Genomic DNA, 24,081 nt, shown 5'->3' on the forward strand with positions numbered 1-24,081 from the left:
ACACTGCTCACACTCTGTCTGTATTTCTGGAACCTCATACAAATATGTAGCTGGCCTGAGTGTGCAAGTTCTCTTGTAAGAGGTATTGTTACCTGCTGTCTGTAACACTGCTGCCCATACACAGGAAAGATGTCCACCATACAGGAAAGGTAAAGGGACCATGCCCACATGATGTAGGGATTTATAGTAGTGGGTTGCCATGACAATGGTAATTGGAAGTACTTCACAGAATGCTGCATGCAGGTAGCAAGTGGTGGACACAGATTGGTGCAGAGGCCATCACCTGATCATGTGCATCTCCTACAAAAGCCATGCTGCAATCTATCCAAAGCAGCTCAATCCATTTACTGGAGAGAGACCGAGATAGAGGGAGAGAGACACAGAGAGAGAGAGAGAGAGAGAGAGAGAGAGAGAGAGAGTGAAAGGCAAAAAAAAAACAAACAAAAAAAAAAAAAACCAAAAAAGAAAAAAACATCCATCCAGCAAACTATCAAGGAGAGACATCATTCCCACAACAGGTATGTGAAGTATATATGCATGTAAGTGACTGTAGTACTTGGTCCATAATAATGGGATAGATGATGTGGAATGATTTATATGTGCCATAAGGTGTTGTTGTTGTAATGATGTTCAACTGAACAACTGCTAAGACCAATAGAGTCAGTCCCTGTGGGTAGTGGGCCATACCCATCAACTGTGCAGAGCAGCACTGACTGATAAGATGTAAGCCATCATAGTGTGTGTTGTGTAATGGGAAGCATGTATATTACTGTGGCCAATAGCTGGTGGTGGAAGTAATGCCATACTGATGGACACATGGGTTCCACAGCCCTCCCCTTGCAGGATACTCCGGGTAACCTGTATTGTACCATGCTGGAATGCCATAGGTGCGTAATAGAGTTACCTGCAATCTGGCCCTACATATACCCCCCTAATGTCAGGCTGTGTCCATATGTGGCACCTGTCTGTGTTGTAGCAAGGCAGAACAGTGCAGCTATGCAGGAAGGTATTGTGAGATTGTGAACCTGATGTCTGAATGTACACCATATATAGGTATAATATGTATGTATATATAAATATATATATATATATATATATATATATATATATATAATATAAATATAAATAAATATATATATATATATATATATATATATATATATATATATATATATACATACATACATGTATGTCCACAAATATACAGATACCCATGTGTAGACATATATATATATATATATATATATGGGTTCATGTCATTTGATCGACAGTTCATTTGATCGACAAGCATTTTAGGTGGGGGGCTTCGCCCCCCACAACCCCCAATGTGGGGGGCTGTGCCCCACACACACCCCCTAACTATATATATCAACTCCAGGGTTGCACAACATTGGGGAAGGGGGCAAATGCTTGTTGATCAAATGAACTGTCGATCAAATGAACTGTCGATCAAATGAACTGTCGATCAAATGACATGGACCCATATATATATATATATATATATATATATATATATATATATATATATAAACACATATATACATCATATATATCTACACATATATAGATATATACCTATATGCACGTCTCCATATATACAAACACACACACAAACATATATGCATGTAAATACATGTCCCCTATATTACCACCACAGTGCTGCATGTTATGTGTGAGGAAACAGCACACATAGCAATACACATAAATATCTACAGCTGTCATTGTGTGCAACATGGATGGGTATGTCACATGTGAACCCCTTGTTGGGATCACATTGCCCTTGTCTGTGAAGTATGAAATGGGAATATGGGGAAGTATGGCAGGTATAGTTGTGGAGGTGGTCAGGGTTGGTAAATATAGACGACAGCTTACAAGGGTGGTATGTGACACATGTGGTGGGTAAACACCCTAGATGGTGTGTGTGTGGTCTGTGATGTGGAAGCCCCATGGGCCCCAATATGGACACAGTGGGAACAAGCCTCCCACCCACCTAATCCAGCACTACCCTGTCTTGTTTGGCCAGACCACCCATGAGCAGCAGGAGTGGAATGCCTTGTGGAATGACCTAGTCCACAGGATCAATGATGTCGGACTGCACAATGGCAGTTATGAGCAGGTCTGGCATCATTGTTCTGACCTGCTTTGCAATACCCGTCGGTGTGCTGCTGCAGTCCGGAGGGATCACCTTGCAACGGGGGGGGGCATGCCATCCTTCCTCCCCTGACACGTGTTGAGCAGCTCCTAGCCAGCCTCGTGGCACCTCCCTGTCTGTATAGCCAACAACTGCCAGACACCATTGTGGAGGTGGGTGCTACCCACACACCGGTTGAGGAGCATGCAGGTAATCCCACAGGGCACATCAGTAAACCACTGTTGTGTATGCATCCTCATCTGTACAGGTTGATCATGCATATCTGATATGTCATAGATATAGTTTGTTACTGTATAGTAGTGATAAACAGATGTGCATACATGGTAGTGTTGTGAACATGTACTGTTGATGTATTGTAATGCTGCACCCACCCTCTAGCAATGCCACAGGTGTGGCCACAAACTTTGCATCTCTCACCCTCTTATGTAGGTCCCTCCGGTATACCACCAAGGCAGCAGCCTGTACCTGGTGAGTATGGTTTATGTTGATGCTTGCCAATACACCAGGCATGTAATGGCTATGGTATATTCCATGCACACATCTAACACACCTACCCAGAATGCATGCTGTACATGTGCACGTATGGTTGCTGTTACAGCATCACAGTGATGAACATGATGGGGTACTGGAAGGGTATGTCAGGCACCTGCAAGATAGCTAACATTCTGTCATTGTGGAATGTGTCTACAGGGAGTAACATAATGGTGGGAGACATGACCTGCAGTAGGGACATGTTTGAAACATCACCCGTATACAGTGCACCACCAGTGTATATACCAGCAATACAATGGCAACTGTTGCAGAGTTATACTATGGCATAACGTTTTACTGTGGTCCACATTATCAGCTGGGACTAGGCTGTAACATGTGGTGCTCATTGTATGGGACACTGCAAACTGACACACATGTGTAGACCTTACTTGTCAAGCATCTGCAAAAAGGCTGAAGGTGGGGAAGGTGCCAGCATGACACACCAGTGCACTGCAGCAGAGATCCTAAGGATGCTAAGAATGGCTGTATCTGCACACAGTCAGGTTCAGAAGCTGTGGCAGACATAACCCTAACCCCACAGCAATAGTGACGGCAGTGTGTGAATACGAAGGGATGTGCACATGAGCAGACCTTGCAATCATGCAGATTAGGGGGACATGTGTAGGGCAGACTAAACATACACTGGCAATGCAGATGGCCCATGCTAGTGTACCCCTGCCAGGAGTAGTGACTGCTGTAGTACACATAACAATAGGTGCAACAAACTGTCATGATAAGGGTGTGCACACATATATACACACTGAGTGTATGCATCATGGTCAGCATCCTCACACCTAACACATTCCGTAGATACTGCATGTGAATGTACAGGACATATGTCACATATCGGGCTCATGTTCTCTTAATATATGCGGTGATGTGGTCCCATGGCAGATCAAGGAAGGGTACATCATATCAATAAGGGTGTGTACACTACCCATAGCATGCTCTGACGGTTGTCAGTGTAATAGTATTGGATTGGTCATACATGGTCCGCTGATGTTGAGAGCTGTAAACTAGACATCAGGCATTCACAAATGACATCTGTCCACATATCATCCCAGGTATGCGTTGCTGAAAAACATAGGGGCTGTGAGAATTAAAGCTGACATAACTGACACAGTACTACACATTCAGCAATGGGTTGTACACCTGTGAGGTGTGGTGCACAGTACATGGCATGGTGCAGAACAGGAGCACAGCAATACTGTGTAAATGGGTGCAGTTGTATCCAGGGGAAGGGGCATCACCTAGTAACACAGCACACGCATCACAGACATGTATACTGTTGCTAGCATGGATTGACTATAGCTGCACTGCATGCTGCTGTGCACCATATGTTATGCATGTTGACAGATGGGTAATAGGAGGACTGTCTGTACTATCATTGTAAAACCTCACCTGTATGTGTGTGTGTGTGTGTGTGTGTGTGTGTGTGTGTGTGTGTGTGTGTGTGTGTGTGTGTGTGTGTCTCATTGGGTGGTTAGTTTGTATGTAGGGTCACTCTGGTGAAGTGGAGGAAGGCTGATGCATGTAGGATGCATGTGTGCATATGTGTGTGTTTGTATGGGTGTCCATGTATGCACATGTGTGATTGTGGGGTTGTTCATACAGCAGTACTTCCTTTTGGGATCGTGCAGTACATGGATATGGACTGACACCAGAAATACTTGTCATGTATGTAATCACAGGACAGCTGATAGTATAATAAGATCTGTAGCATTGTACAGGCATTGGGAGAGAAGACAGACACTAGGTATACCCTTAATATCACATTCAGCAGAGATGTGACTGACAACCCACGTATGCAGCACTGCAGATGCATTGGGGAATTACTAGACACCAGGGAGTGTATCCATACATTACAGTTGTCACATGATAGGCTGCTTGAGCAGCATATCTGGCATGTACTGAGCAATACATACACATGACACTCCAGTGCATGATATTATGGAGTGAACATAGTAGCCCCTCACATATTGGGGCCATGCTCATGATGTCAGGACATACACAGGGTGAACACTGAATGACAGCAGAGAGGCCATGTAAAACCACTCCACTCAGATCAGGGAGGTAATGGAGTAACAGGTCATGTGTTGTGATCACTTGTCTAGGCATTTAGAGGAATGATACATTAATAAGTGGTATTAATGAGTGCATGTTACCAAGTGTGATGCAGGATGGAGAATGCATGGGAATATACGTGGGACTGTCTGTAAAGTCATGGACAGGTAGGTATTAAGGTGGTGTGTGTGTGTGTGTGTGTATTTGTGTGTGTGTATATGTGTGTACTGTTATGCAATGCTGTACAGGTCTTACAGTGCATTTATTGTTTTTCCCCACAGGTGGCGAGGTGGGTCAGGGTCCCTCCTGCATGCAATCTAATGTTGGTGTCCATAAAGACACCGAAGATGATGATACTACTGTTGAGGCACAGGTGGGGTTGTCAGGGGCCAAAACAGCACCATCATTTGACATCCCCCTTTTAGCCACCCCAACCCCGCACACAGTTTCAGTGCCTATACATACCCCATCACTAGTGGCCATAGCGGAGGGACAACTAGCATTTGGTGGCAGTGCACAGGAGAGTGTGGGAACCATGCCTACTGTGTCTGGTCACAGCAGGCATAGCTGGATGTCCGGCAGGGCACCACATAGGCAGATGTCCCAGGGTGCTCATGCTAGGGCCACTGGTCATCATGCCCCTGACAGATGTGCCACAACTGGTACAACCAGGCACATGTTTCAGACTGTCATGGCAGTGCAGGCACATATGGAATGTTACACCAGACAGGGCCTGAGGCTGCAGAGGGCTGCTCTTATATCTGCATGCGACAACTTTCGTGAACTGTCTGGTGCCATCTGTCCTTATACTGAGCTCATGGATAGACGGTCTGGTGAGATGATGGCCCTCATTGACCGTGGTATGTCCATGCTTGAACATGTGGTGGGAGTGCAGCGACGGCCGCATGGACATAGGCCAGCAACACCAATATCTGGCAGTCAACATGGATGTGCTAGGACAGCAAAGGGCAAGTGGCACTACCAGCCCCGGCACTGCGGGGGGGGGGGACTGTCCACACCACATCACAGCAGGCGATGAGCACATGGTCCTGGCCAGTCCCAGGAGGGACCTGGTTCCAGCAGACATCTGTCATCATCAGGGGAGAGTAGCACATTCAGGCCTGTACCTGGATGTGCCCATGGAACCCCTGGCAGGCATAGTCCATGTGATCGTGGCTGGAGGCAGTGAACTGCACACCCTGCCAGGTATGGTCTGCAGCTGTCCATAAACACCTATGTAGGGCAGCCACATAGCAGAACTGTGTACATGCATACGGACACAGTATACGAACAAACCTAGGGCAACACCATACCTATAGACACCATATCACCATGCCCAGTTAACCTCATTACACCCCTCACCGACACACATGGTGTCAAATGTATGACCCATCCTCGGCCTCTGGCATACCACCTACACACCCTGTGGATATGATGATACCTGTGCCACATCCCTGCAGGGACAGGCTAATATGGTTCTGATGCACACGGTGACTGTACTACAGTGTACCAAAGTACTGTAGTGTAACATGTTGTCAGGAGTAAAGTTTAATGCATACATGTCAGGTAGTGTAGCCATCCAGCAATGATGCATTATAGCTGTTAGTAACACTGGTTGATTGTGGTCTCCATAATGTTATCCATCTGTGTTGTAGGTGTACATGTGTCAGCGCAAGGATGGTCTGCAGTCATATTCCACAATGTGGTATGGCACTGTGGTGACACCATGGCTGCGACATATCTGGGGTACAGTTGAACACATGTCACAGGTTTGTATAACAGTTATTGCCTGTGCCACATGGACAGGTAACCCGCTGGGACATGTATAATCTGCAACCTGATGTAGACCAATCCACATACATGCACACTCTTACTTGGCAACACTGGGACTAGACCCCCTACCTAGGTATGTAGTGCTACTGAAGTGTGTGGCTTTCATTGCACACACCACACAGTGTTTAGGGTGAGGTGTATTCCAGGTTACATGTTACATGCAGAACATCCCCAGACATGTACAGTATGCTAATGGGAGATGTAATGGGTGTATATGGATAATACATAGTGTGGCATACCTTCATATACAAATTAACAGATACATAACAGGTAGACACATGTCCGAGATACCTGGGCCTATCACTGCTAACTAACTTGACCGTATGTCCAATGTGTTACAAGTAGGCTGTTCACAGTACATGCATAACTGGGCTGAATTGTGGTATCAGTTACCTGTATGGTTAATGGTGACAGTGGTAACCATAAAGTGGTACATGGGACATATACTGGGTGTACATTGGTGTAATGACAGAGTACACAGCACCCACATCCCCCAGTGGATATTTTACTCCCTAAAACCCATGATGACACTCTGACATACCCACCATCACACATTGACCATGACTGCGATACAACCCATTGTATATCCCAACAGTGGTACTACAGGGATATGCATCTAATGCACATGCCACAGGCATAGTAGGGTGTTGTATTGTCTGCCTCACATATTGGCAGCAACAACACTATCTGTACTACTGTGTGGCAATGGATAGTATAATAGGAGTATGTGGCCTCGGAATGCTGTACTCTACAGATATACGGACATGCACACATACACACACTTGCCATAACTAAATGGGGGCCCCATGCCTATACACCCATTTGTAAAACACTGTTGTGCTGGTACTGCAAGGCTTGTGTAGTTGGTATGGAGAGGAGCGTAACAGGGTACATGTAATGTCCCATACAGCAGCAGCCACAACTGACTATGGCAATGGGTGTTGCGGTGGTTGTGAAGACCCTCATGGAATTTCCAAGTACAGATGTGCTAACACACCGACACTGCTATACTCAGTAATGCACACATACACATGTGTCAGTACTGGGGTGCTCACTGCAGGTGGTCATAGCTGTGTACCTAGCTATTGTCCATGGAGAGATGAGTTATGTAAGGGATGTGTGTACAGTGGTATCCTGCCACCTGCCATGTGGCAGCATGCAATCTATTGACAGACACCACTGTGGTGACCCAAAGGGTGAGAGTGACATGCATCAGCCAATCCTCTGGGTGCCTCCTGCTTATGGCCACTGAGGTGATCAGGTTGACATATATGCAACATGTAGTACAACACATGGTTAGTGTCTGTGATTGAGACCTGTACCCAAGCATGTTCTGTTGACTGTGGTAGTGTAGTGGAGGTACCCATGGCATGTGGTGCATACAGGGTGTTGTCTCCTATATGTGCCAGTTCTTACACAGCTGGGTAGACATGTAAGTGTCAGTCAAGCATAGGTTGCCTGTAGATATACCAGCTGGATAATTGCCATCTGCACATCTGTACAGGGACTGACAGTCATCAGCTTGGCAAGTAGCCATGTAGTAGGATGAATGTGTTGACAGACATTTGACAACAATATGTATGCCATAACTACATGTTTATAAGCCCTCACTAACATGTGCTGTACAGACAGTAGTCTGCAGTTACATTCCACATGTCGGATCATTATCCAGTAGGGGATATATACTGTGGCACAGCTCACACACCAGGGATACAACACGGAGGCCTCAACATCCAGCTATGCCTGCAGGTGTGCCTGTTGTCAATACTACATTTAGCACTCTACTCTTGCCTGGGACAGCACTGTCAACAATAGTACTGCCGTGATACACTACATGCCAGTGTGACAGCATGTACCCTGGGCTACTCCCCCTGTATGTAACACATTCACATGGATAACAGTGCTGTACAGGCCTCATATATGTCTGTGTCCCAGACATGACACTCACACCCCTTGCTACTGTAATGACAGCACATAGGCACATGTATTGTACATGGCATTACATACACTTATTACAGATGTTTTTACCCTGCTATGTTATCAGACTGGGTGGTGTGAACTAGTTACCAGGGCTAAGCCATGCTTAGCAGTTATCAACTTTGCTCCAATATAACAGCTAAGCTGATTTGCACACTGGTAAGCAAAGCCTACACTGTGTAAGCACCTGTATGTTTACCTGTAGCTTAGCAGTACTTACCATCACTCAAACCCACGCAAACGCACTTACAGCTGCTCAAAACTGCCTTAACCACTCTGTATCTGACATCTCTTGTTCTGCCCAGCAAGAAAATGAACAGCCCTTGCAGGTCTTGAACCCAGGACCCTGTACACTATAGTCACAACACTTAACCACTACGGCATGACCACTGTAAAGACAGCTGTTGTTTTTCCAATATATCTGTCAGCACACATATTGATTACTATTGAACAATTGCCTTTACTTCCACAATTGTGTAGTACTTGTTATTAATATGACTGTTGCATCACATATGTTGTTTTATCATAATGTACACATCAGATATATACAGTGAGATACATCTGGGAGGGTATACACAGCCATGAGGTTTACACATGACAGGAATATGGATATATACATATAATATGCTGATATATGTCTACATGTACATACACATGTATATTCATACATATGTCTGTATACACATCTGTGTAGTGCATCATATATATGGCAATGTGTAGATCTCTTCATACATACATACACACACACACACACACACACACACACACACACACACACACATATATATATATATGTGTGTGTGTGTGTGTGTGTGTGTGTGTATAGCTATATATGTATGCACATCCTATGTGTACAGATATGCCTATTTATGTAGATATATAAGTAGATATCTATAACTATATGTGCATACATATCTATTCTGATATACCTATTACTGCCAATATATATGTAGATATCCATAAGTATATGTGCATATGTATCTCTATCTGTCTATGTGTAGACATATATTGCTGTGTATATGTATATATCTGAGTGTTTATATATATATATATATATATATATATATATATATATATATATGTGTGTGTACATATACATATACATCTATGTATGTCGATATGTATATGTGTATATATCTATAGAGACATATGGATAATTATATATGCATATATGTTCACCATATATCCAGAACATGGAGTGGAGTCCTACCTCAGTCCCAATAGTCCCAGTCTCTTAGTGCAAGGGAATTTCAGGTATGTATTGCAGATATATATGCAGACTGTTGCTACTGTAATAAGGGTTGAGCTAACAGACATGTTGTGTGTGGGAGGTCATACCTGCTTGTAACATGTGCGCCATTGGCTACTGACAGACATCCTAAGGACATCACAGCACAATACCACTGCTAGCACAGAAATGGTCCTGTGGACTACAGCAGAGATATGGCCAATAAATGTGGACAGTCTGACACACTGTGGTCAGTCCAGAGGTATACACTGAACCCCTTAGTGCAAAACATGTGGACCAAGCCCGACAATGTGGATGTTAACAGCCATGTAGATGGGTATATCACGTAAATACTGGTATACATTTGCCCCCATAGGTTATGCATTCACACACCCCTGTATGTCTTGACACATAATAACTGCTGGTACAGAGGTGACATGGCCACATACTACCCACTAGTTAGTGACATACATCTATAAAGTATCTCACTGCTTTTTCAGAAATACATGACTGTTATGATGGCCTGGCAGCAGTACATCTGGCAAGTATCTGGACATAACATTACACTGGGTAAGTACACTAAGCTGCTAGGCATGTAGCAAAGCACTGTGCAGGCTACAGGTAGACTGCCACAACACTGGCCTACATTTCGTATGGGGGAATACACATGTACCTGCATATATAGCAGGCTTTACCAGCATGTCACAGCACAGAGTAACAGACACCTGTGATAAAGTGCATAACCACAACCAATATGAACACAGACACAGCCACATATGTTAAGCTAGCTTAATATTACAGTATATGGACTATCTGATCAACACCATCCTCACATGTGCCACTCACACACTAACCCTACATATACTGGGCTACTACACAGACGTCTGATGCCTGTCTGTAGTATGGGGCATGTGTGTGTTTGGCCCTACAAATGTAAGCCGATAGGGCAACATACACTGGAGCAGCATGTAACATCAGATAGAACAGGAACAAGAACAATGACATCTACCACAGTCTGTACACAGGCCACGGTACATCTTCACAATACACACACTCTGTCAGCAATCACCATAAGTACACAGACCTCAGTACTGTACAAACAGCCACAGAATGCCCAGGTTATGTCCCCAAATATAACCCCTACTATACATAACATGTCTAGCAGTCTATGTCACTGGCTTGTTATTAGATATGATGTGAATAAATAATGGTGTACAGAACATATGCACCTCTTACTGCATGACATATGTACAAAGGTTGACAGAGCTTATGGCTGGAGGCACAAACACAGGGCCAACAATGGCATGTTGCTGTGATAACCTCATACATTTACTGTTGTAACAGGGTTTGTTGTGACATATGTCCTATGAGGGGTATGCCAATGGGGGTTGTAGTGAGTGTGAATGTGGTCAAAAGCATCATACACCACACACACAGACACAGGGTGCCAGTACTGACATGCCTGTGTGCATTGCTTCACAGGTGTGTAGCGATTGACCATGCCAGAAGGCTATACAAGGCAAGGTGAAGGGTATACCTTGGCATCAGGCCACATAACAATGGTCTACAGTGTGGCTCAGGGGTGTAGTGTCTGGATTGGCCCACACAGGTGGGTATTACATTCGTCATCCAGTCACCTGGGTAACTATTGTGTGTGGCCATTGCTGTGCAATGCTTGCCATGTATGTGTTCTTTAGTCCATGACATGGACGCTGTCTGGGATGTGCACATGTCCCACATGCATGTACAGTGACATGTGGAACTGTACCTGGGTTGTCTGGCCCATGTTGTGTACACAGATTGTTAACATCAGATGTGCCTGTCCTGGCCTCATGTGCCGGGAACAGAAAATGGACAGCAGGTTGACCCTGCACCCACATTGATAGCATGATACAGGTATTCCCTGGTGTCAGTGGTATCTGTCCATGCAGGGCATGTGTATAAGGCATGGTATGTCCTTTGTGGGTCACATTTGATAGCACCATAGGTCTTGCAGGCGTCCAGTGGGGAACATAGTGATGACACACTGTCTGCATGTATGTGCATATTGTACTGATGGACAGGGTGCCATGCCCTCTGTAGTCCACTGCAATCACACCATGGTTATTATCTGTGGGCAATATGCAGGGTACTACCAACATAGTGGTTGTTGCCTAGGCAAGTGTGTTTGTGCATGAGACATGGGTTGAGAGTGTTTTCTGTGTAATACAGGGGTTGCTAACGTTGTTCACCGGGCTTTGATGTCACATGTAGGAATATGGATTGCCTCCCCAGCTTCTTGGCTATTTCAAATCTGTTATCCTTGTAAGGTGGACATTGTGACATATAATAGGGCCACCATGTAAGAAATTTGCAAAACCCACTCTACAATGAGTCCAGTTGTTACACACTCACAGCCACCTCCACACAGGATATGAATGACAAGCACAGAGACACACACACACACACACACACACACACACACACACACACACACACACACACACACACACACACACACACTTGCCATATCTGGGATTAGAGCTCCTACCTAACTAGTTTATTACATTACAGCATTACGCAGTTATAGGACACGCAACAGAGATCACTGGAGTACTCCTTCCCAAAGGTGTATTTCTCTAGGTATGACATCACCAGGCTTGCCAAAGTAGGGCATTTAAATTGTAGTGAGTGTGACTAGCCTAAAATGCATTGCTCCCTACACAGACAGAGACACACACACACACACACACACACACACACACACACACACACACACACACACACACACACACAAACACACACACAGTTGCCATGTCTGGGATTAGAACTCCTACCTAACTAGTTTGTCAGGCTACAGCATTACTCAGTTATAGGATGCACCACAGAGATTACTGGGTTACTCTTTACCCAAAGGTGTATTTCACAGTGAATGACATCAGCAGGCTTGCCAACATAGGGCATTTGAATTGTAGTGAGTGTGACTAGCCTAAAAAGCATTGCCCCCTACACAGACACACACACACACACACACACACACACACACACACACACACACACACACACACACACACACACACACACACACATAAAGTTGCCATGTCTGGAATTAAAACACCTACCTAACTAGTTTATCACACTACAGCATTACACAGTTATAGGATGTGCCACATAAATTACTGGGAGACTCCTTTCCCAAAGGTGCATTTCACAGTGAATGACATCAGCAGTCTTGCCAAAGTAGGCCATTTGAATTGTAGTAAGTGTGACTAACTTAAAAAGCATTGCTCCCTGCACAGACAGAGACAGAAACACACACTTGCCATGTCTGGGATTAGAACTCCTACCTAGCTAGTTTGTCACACTACATCATTACGCAGTTTTAGGATGTACCTCAAAGATTACTGGGTTACTCCATTCCCAAAGGTGTATTTCAGAAAGGATGACATCAGCAGGCTTGTCATAGTAGGGCTATGGGGAGGGCAGTGTGTGTGCATGGGCCATAACCCATTCATCTAGAGGTTGACACACCACACGCAGGCACGCAGGTTTATATTCCGCAGGTATGTGTATACAACTGCTAGATGACTACTGACTTGTACAATCATGTTGCACAGCTAGCACTTGCACCACAGAGTCTGTACTGCTGATGGATACCAGTGGCTAATTTCTACAGTGAGTGACATTTATACATAATGTGGTTATAGCCATTTGGCTGTGTGCTGGGTGGGACAGGCCTCATGATGGAATGCTCTTTGTCACTATCACTCTCTTCCACAAATCTATGTATGTCTACTTTTGGCATATTATAGTGTGTTGTCCTTAGATATATGTCTGTATTCCTATCCAATGTGTGTGCAAAGCATGACTGGTGCATACTAAGGAGTGTATGCACTAACATCTGCAACTGTCAGATATGTATGGTGCACTGTTGTTTGCAGATATGGGCTTTATTTGTTTAATTGTGTGAACATGCCCAGTATGACCTTTCAGTGTGTTGTTGTCTGACATTGCCTTCATTTCTCTAAGTGTGTGAGCATGTCCAGTATGCCCTTCTGTATAGAATGTGTGGCTCCATTCCAGGTAGTTTGTACTCCAGTGCTTACCTTTGTGCTCTACACCTACAGGTAGCAAACTGTTTCTACAGGATATCTGTAGATCACTTGGCAATATGAGTCAAACTGTGCAAGGGATAGTGTGTAGGTGATTGTGTCTGTGCTGCTTCTGCTACATGGTACTGGTGTTAGCAGAGATATTCAGACATGTGTACTGTTATACACTGTGATGTTTTATGTCTTCAAGTACTGTCAGGTGGACATTCTTGCTCACAGTGATGTCCTGGGGAAGAAGGGTGAATGCAGCTGTGTCCAGTACTGTGGGCAAACATCTATATAGTCATGGAGAGTTATGCCATTCTGGAGGGGGAGACGCAGACACTTGCTGCTGGGTCTGTGTATCCAGTTCAGCACCTTGGTACAGTGCTGGCAGAGGATCCCATACTAGTACATCCATCAACATGACAGTATGGCCTTATCTTGCTGTGGCAATACCTCACAGCTGTACAGATTCACACGGGTTACCCAGAGGCAGGGGTCATAAATCAGGACATTACTCCTATTGTGGTGTATGGGCAGGTTTGTAGCCACCCATGTATGTGTTTACAGCCAGGGATAGTATGTGCACACGGCTGTGTGTCGGACCTTACACATTCCATGCTGCCCATGATCCCACCCCCCCCCCTTATTATTCTATCCTCTTCCATACGTTATGCATACATTCTCTGATACTTTCCCTAAGGTTATCACCTCATCACAGCTGTGTTTTGGTGTTGGTCCACAGTTCATGCAGTGGGGCATGGTGGACATGTTACTGTGGTTTGCCCACATGTCCTTGCATATGGCTTATGTGGAGTGTGTTATGTTGTTATTTGGGTGTCCATGACATAACATGCATTGGCGGTTTTGGTGCTGATGCAGCCCAGCTGTGGCAGGCCATTGCATTCTGTCGGTCCTACAGTCCCAGACCATCATACAGTATATTCCCCTGAGGTGATAGGGTTGGTGTGTTAGGTGTTCATGCCAATACTTTCTATCAGTATTGCTCAGGTGGTGTGGATGCTGGCAGGGTGCTACTTACAGCTAGGGGCACACCTGCATGGAACACCTGCACTGCATGCTGCAGTCTTTCGCTATTGCCATACACAGGTGGGGGTCATATTGTACCCATTCCCAACAGCAGGGATACGACCAGAGAGGTACCTTTGAGTGGTGTTTGGGTGAGCTGGGTGCATGTGTGCTATGGACACTACTTGCATCTGACTCACAGATATACATGGGGCATTCAGTTATGCTGGCTTGTGCAGGTACATCAGGTTTTTCCCAATACATCAGTCCTATCACCTCTGTGATCTGCAAGTGTTCGGCCAAACAATACCAGTATTCCCTACTACAGGCCCAGATAATGTGATGCATACCTGTATGTACAATTCCAAGGGTGTGTCCATTTCACGGTTACACATTGTATACTGTATGTCTACGGTACTTTTCTCTGTGAACTGCTTGTATATCTAGCCCAACAGCCATGCCATGTCCATCTTTCAGATGGTGACACATATTACCACCATACATTTACAATGACTTACTGCTAGCATGTGTTATATTGGGGGGAATTGTCTTTGGCACTGCAGTTGTGAGGACATGGCCCTGTCATTGGCAGTAGTGGGCAATGGCCACCATGTCAAACCTCAACATGCATACATACTGACCACTCTCATACAATATGAAACACACACCGACCTAACACACACATACCTGCATATTGTACAGATGCTACAATCTGTCCTGCTACCATGACCACCTCTGAGCATCTGTGCTCCACTGGTATTATACCTACACATACATGTTACTACATATCTACATCAGATTGGAGGAGATACACCTGACTGTTACTATCATTTCTACATAGGATTTGGGGGGGGTTACACTTGACTGTTACAACATGTGTACATCGGATTGGGGGGCACACAAGACTGTTTCTACTTTTTGACATAGGATTGGGGGGCACACATGACTGTTACATGTCTACACAGGATTGGGGGGGGGCACACCTGATACTTGTACACATTTGCTATGACTGTACTGGTATGTCAGGTACTCCATTGCATTCTGTTTTCTAACCTAGCAAGCTGACTAGAGGCATATCAGTGTACTACAGGTCTTAGGTTTGATTGACCTATATATTAGTTTCTGACTTCTTACCCATCAGAACTAATATCCCACTGCCTGACCTGATGTAGTCTGTCTGTGTAGGCCTGGGGGGGTTACCCATAGGCATCATTCAGAGGCCTTAGTACAGCCTTTGTTTGTGTTTGTCTACACCTGTCCTGCAGGCTGAGACTGTTGTTGGGTATGTGAACCTTCCTAATTGGCAGATGTGTCTCATATGGACACACATGTGGCCCAGCACATTTCCTGCAGTGGGTTTTGTCACCATGTGTAGTACTGGCTACTATGGTGACACCAGTATTTGTTACAGATCTTATGCTGCCACTATAGGTGTCTACTATCTGCTGGCATCCCATTCAGCCACCCCATTCCCTTGCATGCTCACATCCATACCATAGATACAGGTAACAACACATTCTACACCATTCTGTTATTGGTAAGGAGAGTGACTTACCTTGTGGGTGTGCCAGTATTGAGGATGGTGCTGGAGGGCAGCATATGTCTGATGTACATAGTGCACTCCCTACATATGGTTGAGCACATGTAGTGTCATGTTTGGCATCCCTTTTACTGTATGTGCGATTCAGAGAGAGGTGTCATTCCCTGGGTCCCTCCTGTGTCAGTGTATGTGCTATGTGTTGCCTCTTTGTCAAGGCTAGGGCATACGGGGCATGCCTCCTTCAGCCTACTGGGGCAGGCTCAGGTTGTTCCTCCTCTGAGCCACTCTGTGCATGTGCAGGCCTTGGCAATGGTGGGGGGCTGTGCTGTTCTTGCTGCAGGTGTTTCCACAGGATCATATTGTGTAGCATGGCACATACAATGACAATTTGAGTGCATGTAGCTGGTGAGTATTGCAAGGCTCCCCCGGATGTGTCCAGATGCTGGAACCATGACCTGAGCATCCCAAACACATGCTCTATTATAAATCTGGTCTGTGCATGTGCCTCATTCTGGAGTTCTTGTTTGGGTGTGTGTGCATTTCTGATGGGTGTCATCAGCCATGGCTCCAGTACTTAACCAGCATCCCCCACTAGTTGACCATAAGGGATGTCCCCATTGACAAATCTCTGGTACAGCTGCGTTGGATGCCAAATGTGGGAAATGTGATAGCTTCCAGGGCAGCCAGCACACACATTCATTATAATGCCATTGGCATCGCACACAACCTGGCAGTTGATGGAGGGGAAGTCCTTGCGGTTGATGTAGACCCTACCCCGCTCACCGGGTAGTGGTTTGATGCATATCTACATGCAGTCTATAGCACTCACTACCTCAGGGTATTCTGCTATTTGGTGGAAGAGGCGCAGATTGGTGGCCAAAGCCTCACTGGTGTTGGGGAAATATACGTGCTTACTGGCATGTACTGACATGGCATCTAGGAACTGGTGGAGTACCCTGGATGCTGATGCCTGTGAGATCCCCATGATATCCCCAGTTGGCCTTTGGAAGGTACCTGTAGCTAGTATTCTTAGGCCTACACATACCTCGATATCCACTGGGATGGGTTCCCCTCTGTAAGTTCTGTGTGTGAGGCGTGGCTGGCACAGCTCAACAATTTGCTGTAGGAGGTCACTGTCCACCCTATAGCGCTCCACTATCTCCAGCTCATGTAGCCACTGGTAGATTACCCTGGGTCTGTACATTCTTCTCTGTCTCCTCACTGTGGGTTGGTCAATAGCATTCTCATCCCCTTTCACATGTTGTTGTATGATAGTTATTTCAGCCCCTATCATTTTGTTGATTTTGTTTGTTAAAATTCCCCCGCTTGTATACACCGGTGGTGTAGATTATGTGGGAAAACCAGAGAAAAAGGTGTTTGCATAGTTTAAAGTAGTGTTCTGGGGTGGGGTGGGCTAGGCTGCTGCCTGTGTAACTGGCTGATTCTGATACATTTCACCTCCCAGCTATGCAAGTTCTCCTTGATTACCTTCCTACTACTGTTTTCTTTCCCATTGCCTTCCTGTTTAAGCCCAGGGGTGCGCTGTGCAAACACAGTGCTCAAATGTGCACAGAGCTGCTATTTCCTGGTTAACTTTTTTTTTTCTTTAAAACCCAGTGCGCGGTGCTCACACCCGCTTAGGCAATATAAAGAGTGCTAGGCAGCCTCAGACACATCCCCTTGCTTAGCTCTGCTTAGCTTAGCTCTGCTAAGCTAAGGGCAAACCTGAGCCACAGGGCTACAATCTGCTTACAGTATGTCTGACGGTGTGACGATGATGTTAGCTAACTCCTAGGCTTGCACCAAGCTATTCCTACTCTTACACTGTTGGATGCTGACTAGCATGCAGGGGAGATCTGGGATTAAGTATCATGCCCCTCATTTACATAGGATTGCCTGCTGATGCATAGTTACAGGTCCCACAATGAGCCTCCCCCCTTAGCAACCACTATTCACTGGCCATGTTATTTTCTGTCTGCCATTGAGTATAATGGCAAAATAGTAATTTTGGTTAGAATGCTTATTTTAGCTTTCTTTTTTATTTTTCACCCGATCCCATTTGCACGCCGCTGCCCTACACTTAAACAGCTGAAATTGGCTAAAAAAAAAAAAGTTGATTTATTTTATATTTGCAACTGTTTTCCATGCCAATGGCATTATATTTGGCCATTGGCATGCTTCCTACATAATAACCACCCTTTATTTGGAGCTTTCATGACTCCATTTTGTAGTTTGCAGAAATGTACTAGGTTACTGGCTGAGTATATTTCTGCAGATTACACTAGTCCTGCACAACCAGCTGCCAGCTTCCTGAATCGCAAATTCACCTCATTTGCATGGATTTCACCTGCAAATGGGGTAATTTGCATACAGGGGCTGAGTCCGTGCAGGACTAGTGCAGAAGCACTTGTGCACGTCCCTACAGCTTATTCCAGGATCGCATGGAGACATATTGCCTGCTGGAGCTCCTGCACTAGCCCTGCAGGGCTTGCTGAATCTGGGGGTTTGTATTCACCATATGATTCTCTCGAAATACTCTCCTTAAACAGAATACACTCATCTTCTCACTGAAATGACAAAACTATTTTTATATATAATTGCTGCCTGTACAATTAACTATGCTGCATGTGGGCATTCTCTTTAGTAACTTCCACAACAGTAAAAATCTTTGAATGTATAAATGTAACCTGTTTGTGTATAAATGTTAACAGAAATGTAACTACTCTGTGTTTAACTGGAAGTTAGTATAATGCAGTGTAAACAAATGGAGCTTTTCTCCCCTGTTTGAAAATGGGTAAACAAATATAAATAAATATATATGCATTTCCATGTGTGTGTGTACATATCTATATGTATGCATGTATATATATATATATATATATATATATATATATATATATATATATATATATATACACACACATGCACACACACACACACACACACACACACACACACACACACACACACACACACACACACACACACACACACACACACACGCATACACACACACACACACACACACACACATACACACACACACACACACGCACACACACACACACACACACGCACACACACACGCACACACGCACATGCATGAGGTAATTTATATGAGGGAATGTTAAGTGCTTGTCTGTTAAAAGTTTGAGCACTTAGACATTGGAAAAAGATCAAATCTACAAGATTTGGAAAAAAAGCAGAAAGAAAAACTATTCTTTTTTACAAGGGCAAGCTCCCCCCCCCACACACACACACACCACCTGCTGTAGATAGATGGATATAGATATCAATCTAGATATAGATATATACCAGCTCTGAGATCACACCACAGTAGAAAACAACAAATTTCCAGACTCCAGTGCACCGCAAACTCATACAACCAAATATCAGCAACATTTGAAAATTCAATTTTCAAACTCTTTTGCCAGTCTAGCAGACAGGAGCCCATATATATGTATATGTATACCTATAGATAAAAAATACACACACAAACACATAACTGTCTGCCTATCTCTCTTTCTATCTAGCTATATCTATATGTATATATGTGTGGGGGCACAGAACATTAATTTAATCCACAGATTAACAAAATCACTGATTTTGGCTTGTTTCTTCTAAGATTTTTTTAACACAACTTTATTGAATTATCACTTGTGACATAGGCAATTTTACATCCATACAAAAGTATTCAAACTGTATTAACAAATTAACATTAACAACATTATACTTCATATATATTGCTATATATCTTATAACCTAAGCAACATTACATGAATTATTTATTTCCTTCCCCCCTTTTTAAACAAGAAACATCCTTATTAAACCATCACTTACTACATTAGCAGTCATATATTTATATAAAGGTAAGCAAACCACACTGACAAAATCCTAGTTGCAAGCATTTTACATCACAAACCATACAAACACATTCCCAGTTATTCTGGTAAATCTGTCAATTGCAGCCAGTAAATAATTTTAGGCATTTGAGTATCAGATTTAATAGTCTTTATAAGAAAGTATGCTAATGCAAAGCTTGCAATTCTAGCAACTTTCCAAGTATATAAAGGCAATAGCTGTCCCTGATTTTGATAATTTATCCATTATTTTTAGTGTTCATTAGGTTCATACGTTATTACTAGGCTAACAACTCCAGGGGCCTTTTTAAACCTAGCCTTGCATCCCAAAATCATCTGACAAGTTTTGATACTCTAGGGTTATTTTTAGGGGTATTCGTACGCTTGGTCATGGGTGGTCAAGCAAGTACAGGCTGCTTCTGTCTACTAGAGACATAGGTACCAGACCAGTGTTAAATTTGTGATTTCCTCTGAGATACATACATGTCCCTTCAATATGTCCTATTTCTGTTGCAGATGACATTTAGGTCTCTAGATTGGGTAAGTCTGATGCTATTTATTTTTCAGATGTGCAACAGGTGCCTAGATTGCCTTTCAGCAGTCTATAGGAGACTGAGAGCAAGGATCGGACTTTGAAGTGATCCACACAGGATATGTTGTTTACACTACATATTCTTTTTGTGAGGAACTTCTATGCATGCTCTAGTGTTGCATATGCTTAGTCTGGTACATAGCAAAGGTGGCATTTTACTCAATGATTCATCTGATAACAGAACAATGACATCCTTGGACCTAGATGTCATACCATTGTTTATAAGTTGTGTAACATAGAAGGATTTCCTTACTGCCATGTACATAAGATGGTTAAAGGCCAGGATAATGTTTACATGTTTTCCCAAATCCCTGACCAGTGGGTGTACTCTTAGAGGTGTGTTATCAATGTGGTAATTCCTAAGGTTAATCATCCTCCCAAAGGATTCTCATTGATTCTTGAGCTTACAGGTTAAGAGGTATTTGAGGTGACACACTGTATACTGACAGCAGTGATCAGAGAAGACATATTGCTATGTTGCAGTTATTGTATGTGTTTGTTCATTCATTTGATCAGCATAAAATAACTAAGGTGTCATCGCAGTCATAAGTCGCTATAGTTGATGGCCACATATGTATGCATGGATATGCAGAGATGCTGTCAACTGTCTGTGATTTCAAGCATGCCTCTGAATTTTTTACTCCTATTTTGATCTGTGTCTTGTAAAATTTGTGCTCTTTGTCCTCTGGAAAATCAGTGAGGTCTGCACAGTAAATAATTATAGTCTTTTTAGATTTAGACTTAATAGCCTTCAGAAAAAGCTACTAATGCAAAGAAGGTTATTCTTTTTAAGTATATAAGAGCAATTTTGACTCTTTGCCCACCATTACATTTTAGCTTTCTCCTTGACTTCTGAACTAAGAGCTTGGTTTTACACACAGCACTGACTTGAGAATTAAATTTCTGTATAACAGTTATTTATGTATGTATTCATATGATTGTGATCAAACATCTGAGGTGTACAGTCTCAGTCATACCAGTGACTGACTGAGGGACATATCTTTGTGTGTGTGTGTGTGTGTGTGTGTGTGTGTGTGTGTGTGTGTGTGTGTGTGTGTGTGTGTGTGTGTGTGTAAATGTGTGTGTGTAAATGTGTGTGTGTGTGTGTGTATGCGTGTGTGTGTGCGTGTGTGTTGTGTGTGTGCTATTTGTGCGCATGTGTATGTGTGTCTGAGTAAATGTGTGTGTCTGTGTAGAGGTCATAAATGTTCTTAACTGTCTCAGATTTTTGCAGAATGTCCCTGATTTTTTTGCCTGATATTTTAATGTGTTTAATGTGTTTCTTATAAACTTTGTGTTTATGTGGCAAATCATTGAGGTGTTCAAACACTGCATAATGACAAACATTTGTGTCTCAGACATAGCATTCATAAAAGCATATTCTTTCAATGCCTGGTATTATAGCCACTTTTTAAAGTATGCAAGTGTTAAAGCTGTCCCTGATTTTGGTCCTTTGTTAGTCATTACTTTTTTACCTTTCACTTTACTTTTTGAGTTAAGAAGTTACTAGTCATGGATATGGGAGTGGGTACCATTAGCTGCACACTGCATTCTGACAGCAATTGACTGAGAGAATAAAGTCTTGTGTTGCAGCTATTTTTGTATTTTTTTTATTCATTTGACAACAATCAAATACATGTACAGTTAGTGTCATACAATTAAGTGTCTGTAATTGATGGTCACGTCATTGTGTGTGGGAGGAAGCATAGATTTTTAAACTATTCCTGATTTTGTACAGTGCCCCGGATTTTATATCATTTTTTCATATTTATTGATTCATTGATTGTAATTAAACACCTGATGCATGCATTCACAGTGATATAAGTGCAAACAAGAAATGTGTACCTGCTCCTATCCTTTTTTGATAAAAAATAAAAAAAAATGGTAGTGGGTATATTAAAGTATCTAGACTAAAGTTCCTAGATGATCACCTGCACTTACAAATAAATAATTGTTTATAAATATAACATTGTTATTTATAAATACAATAAAATGAGTAAGTGCTTTTATCTCTTTTAGTCTTTAGAAAAGATTGTAGCTTAATAAGAAGTGGGGCACCATATAGAAGGGATGGAATAAGGTAGGTGGTAGAAAGTGCAAGACTAGTAGTGGGAGAGATGTAGCAGTTGTGGTGATACAGCATGCTATGTTTCTATTGGGTTTTCTTTATATTAGTTAGTATGTGGGTATCAAATTTTAATTGTTCATAGATGAGGACTCTTTGAAGCTTTGCAAGGGATGCTACCTCAAGAGAGGTATTATTATGGCTAGTAATGGAGAATGAGTTCTTGTCTATAGTAGTGTTTTTTGAGGGGGAAAATAGCATGATTTTAGTTTTTGATGCATTGAGTGATAGGTGGTTATCTAATATCCAGTGTTCAGTATAAGAGAAAGCATTCTGAGTTAGTTTTAAGAGAGTGGAGGTGGAAGTGGTAATGCAGATGATTGTAAAGTCATCTGCATATTGAATAAGTTTAGCATTAGGAATGTTCTGGTGGAAGTCACTTATGAAAATGTTGAACAGTAAGGGACCCAATATAGAACCCTGGGGTATGCCTCTGGGCATGTTAAGGAAGGAGGAGGTGGATTTTTTCCATTTGACAGCTTGTTGTCAGTTGGAGAGGTAACTAGAAAACCAGTTGATGGAAGAGTGGGATAGGTTTAGATTGGAGAGCTTGGATAGGAGAATGTTATGGGAGATAGTATCAAAGGCCTTGGATAAGTCCAGAAGCAGGGTAGGCACTAGGCAGCTGTGGCCCTGGGCTTTATTAATGGTTTTGAGGAAGGAGAGGAGAGCAGTGGTGGTACTGTGGCCAGGTCTGAAACCATGTTGTGTGGGGAGGTAGCTGCCTATGAGGTAGGGTAACAGTTGAAGGTGGATACATTTTTCCAGAAGTTTTGAGATGGAGATAAGATGGTGAATGGCCAAAATTTGGGAATGTCGTTGTTGTTGCACCCTTTATGAAGGAGTATGATAAAGGCATTTTTCTAGAGTAGGGGTACATAACTTTCTTCAATAGACTGGTTTATTAGAATGGAGATGGGAAAGGCAATGGCATCAGCAGCTATTCTGAGGAAGTAGGATGAAAGGTCATCAGGGGCATTAGAGCAAGGTTTCAGTTTTTGAAGGAGTTTTTTATGGTTGAGATGGGAATGGGTTTGAAAGTAAAGGAGGGGGATGAGAGGTGGCAGTTTTAGGGGT

The sequence above is a fragment of the Protopterus annectens genome, chromosome 12.part0 (assembly GCF_019279795.1).
Source record: "Protopterus annectens isolate FY-2018-M chromosome 12.part0, PAN1.0, whole genome shotgun sequence".
NCBI classification, from domain to species: domain Eukaryota; kingdom Metazoa; phylum Chordata; order Ceratodontiformes; family Protopteridae; genus Protopterus; species Protopterus annectens.